Source organism: Sardina pilchardus, chromosome 13 (assembly GCF_963854185.1).
Source record: "Sardina pilchardus chromosome 13, fSarPil1.1, whole genome shotgun sequence".
NCBI classification, from domain to species: domain Eukaryota; kingdom Metazoa; phylum Chordata; class Actinopteri; order Clupeiformes; family Clupeidae; genus Sardina; species Sardina pilchardus.
Genome location: NC_085006.1, coordinates 25,850,260 through 25,853,762, shown reverse-complemented (window position 1 = coordinate 25,853,762; position 3,503 = coordinate 25,850,260). Strand labels below are relative to the sequence as shown.

General features: G+C 44.4%; 1 long non-coding RNA gene across 1 annotated transcript; it reads left to right on the top strand.

The window, feature by feature from the left end:
• The first annotated feature begins 272 nt into the window (after positions 1-272).
• On the top strand, positions 273-2,629 carry LOC134100177 (uncharacterized). Its single transcript, XR_009941223.1, has 4 exons — positions 273-940; positions 1,658-1,724; positions 1,818-1,956; positions 2,096-2,629. It is a non-coding gene; the product is annotated as an uncharacterized LOC134100177 (long non-coding RNA).
• Positions 2,630-3,503: the final 874 nt, after the last annotated feature.

The window sequence follows — 3,503 nt, the reverse complement described above, 5'->3', positions numbered from 1 at the left end:
GAGATGCTATGAACTGCACCAAATTTCATGTGTATGATCAACCTGACACCACCTGGGAGTATGCCAAGTTTTGTGGAATTTCATCCATGGGGGGCTATAAAATAAATGGATTTATGTGTACATTCAGGACTGTTTACCCAATGGCCTGTAGATGGTGGTATTAACCATCTGGAGTCTAAATCCCCTCTTGGGGATTTGAAAAACTGTTCCAAACACACACCTCAATTTCTGCCAGTTTTCATCCTACAAACATATAACCCAGATAGCAAGCATAGTCGGCCCGATTCTGGCTGAGTGCCGGCAGTGTCGGCCGAGGCCCGGATCGGCTGAAGCACAGCAAACACAGTCGGCCCGATCCTGGCTGAGTGCTGCCACTGTCGGCGGAGCTTCAATCGGCTGAGGCACTGTACCCCCGTTGAATGGGCCGACACTGACATGCAGTAGTTGGGCTGGTTACTTTGTTTCTTACTTGGCCCGATTGTGGTTTGACGGGCTACTGCCGATGTTCGAAGCAAGTTCGGCTGAAGAACAACAAACACTGTCGGCCCGATCCTGGCTGAGTGCTGCCACTGTCGGTGGAGTTTCAGTCGGCTGAGGCACTGTACCCCCGTTGACTGGGCCGACACTGACACGCAGTAGTTGGGCTGAATACTTTGCATCTTACTTGGCCCGATTATGGTTTGATGGGCTACTGCCGGAGTTCGGCAGACGGATCTCATACAGCGTGTGGGCCGATACTTACAGAACGGACACTGATCAGTAGCATTGATGTTGGCGGCAAAATTGAAATAGTAAACGGCAGACGGAAACTAAACGTACATGGCCCGATTCTGTAAAGTGACTGTCGGCCCATTACATGTGGAAGAGCGGTGGAACAAATATTAACTGAAGATTGAAACCAGAACGGCGCGAAACTGTCTCGTTTTGGACACTGTCTGTGGTAAGTGACATTACTTTTACCTTTCCCTCCTATTCAAAGTAAATTATTAAGAGTGTAAATTATCTCAGGCATAATCCTAACAGTTTAACTGTCAACCAACCATAAGCTACCAAGAATAGGTTTAAAACTAAACGGCTTGATATTGACCAAGAAAGCTATCGGTAAGTTAACGTTATGTTAGTCAGTTTTGATTAGCCTAACGTTGTAGTTGGGCTAATAAATGTGAACGTCAATATTGGTGGTTATAGATACCTTTAAGTTAGCTATTAGGGATACTTCCAAAATTGTGTGTTTCTCAAAGTAAATTGTGATCGTAACTTATTTCAGAAATACCTACGTAAGCATTCTTAAGAAACTGAGCTAGCGATAGGTAAATTCGTTGCATCCGTTGCATAGTTATAGATCCAGCTTGTTTCAGGTAGTAAGACGTGTGTGTGTGTGTGTGTGTGTGTGTGTGTGTGTGTGTGTGTGTGTGTGTGTGTGTGTGTGTGTGTGTGTGTGTGTGTGTGTGTGTGTCAGTGTGTGTGTCAGAGAGAGAGAGTGTACCAGGGGTGGGTTGTGTGTAAATCTGATCAATTTAATATGCAAATTCTAAGCTTAGTCTGTTTTGAATTGGGGCTGTTTTTTTCTGTGGTTATTGATGCAATTATTTTTTGTTGTTTTAACATTATGCATTCATTAGCCTACTGTGGCTTATTTGTGCACCTCTGAATCCAGGCAGCACGGACCAGAGACCTGCTTCTTTGGATGAAGCTTAGTGGTGGCGTTGGAAGACAGGAGATATGTAAGTTGGGAAGTTGTACAATAGAATCTGTTCTACTTAAGATGAAATCAACTTTCATCTGTATTGAGAACTGTTTTGATGTTCCATTTCTAGATGCTTTGGGTTTGCGTCATCCACTACGTCAGCAAAGAACAGGATCGGGGAATGACTACATGGCCAACTGCATCTCGTGGAAGTTGTTCTGAAGATGCGATGCGTGAAGGAAGGAAGTCCACAAGCATGTGTGCTTCAGGTGTGTAAATGTGTTGACATACCTTGTGTGTTATATAATGTGTTCAGTCACCATCATAACTGTATAAGGATGTGTCAGACAATAAATTAATTTTGTTTTCTTTTGAAATTTCATGCATTTCGGCTGGCTGAATGGGAAGAACTCTTTGACCAACCCCCAACTGAGAGAGCTGAGCGAAGTGGCTATCAGTAAGTCTATTTGTGGGGACAGACTTACTCTGACAGATGACATCTTACAAACTATGCTGTAGATCTCATAATGATCTTGCAATATGTATTCTTTTATAACTAAATGCAGTTTGGAGATATTCCCCAGCTGCTAGTGATGATGCAACATGTGTAGGCAATAACTAAGCAGCAACAGAAAGATAAGGCACTTTGTGTGTGTGTGTGTGTGTGTGTGTGTGTGTGTGTGTGTGTGTGTGTGTGTGTGTGTGTGTGTGTTTGTGTGTGGTAGCTGGCTAGGTTATGGTACATGGTAACCCACAGCCCACCCCGCTGACATTGAAATTACTCTTTTAGAGAGAGAGAGAGAGAGAGTGATAGAGACAGAATATTTCTGTAAATGTTTGACCATGTTTATTATTTAAAAAAAAAACATTATTTATAGAATGTTCATTTGTTTTACTTAATCTGTTAAATTGTGTAGAATTGGTAATAAAGTAACTTTTTAAGCTTGGATTTTTGTTCTAATGTTTGAATTAATTTAGATTTTACTTGCAAAGGTTGTATTTGTTAGAATTATTAATAAAAGTAACTTGTGCTTGAATTACTAGTTCTGCATTTGTGATTATTCTGGTAGTGCTTTTGGTACCTAGCCGACCTTCAGCCAACACTCAGTGAAATCCGTTTTACAGTGCTCGGGCCACAATCGGGCCGGGGACCAAGCCGACATTCAGCCAACACTCAGTGAAATCCGTTTTACAGTGCTCGGGCCACAATAGGGCCGGGGACCAAGCCGACATTCAGCCAACACTCAGTGAAATCCGTTTTACAGTGCTCGGGCCACAATAGGGCCGGGGACCAAGCCGACATTCAGCCAACACTCACTGAAATCCGTTTTACAGTGTGTGAGCCAGACCTGGGCCAACACAATGCATGAAATCCGTTTTACAGTGCTCGGGCCACAATAGGGCCGGGGACCAAGCCGACATTCAGCCAACACTCACTGAAATCCGTTTTACAGTGCTCGGGCCACAATCGGGCCGGGGACCAAGCCGACATTCAGCCAACACTCACTGAAATCCGTTTTACAGTGTGTGAGCCAGACCTGGGCCAACACAATGCATGAAATCCGTTTTACAGTGCTCGGGCCACAATAGGGCCGGGGACCAAGCCGACATTCAGCCAACACTCACTGAAATCCGTTTTACAGTGCTCGGGCCACAATCGGGCCGGGGACCAAGCCGACATTCAGCCAACACTCACTGAAATCCGTTTTACAGTGTGTGAGCCAGACCTGGGCCAACACAATGCATGACAGTCATTTCACAGTGTGTGGGCCAGACCTGGGCCAACAGAAACAATAAGAGTCATTTTACAGTGTGT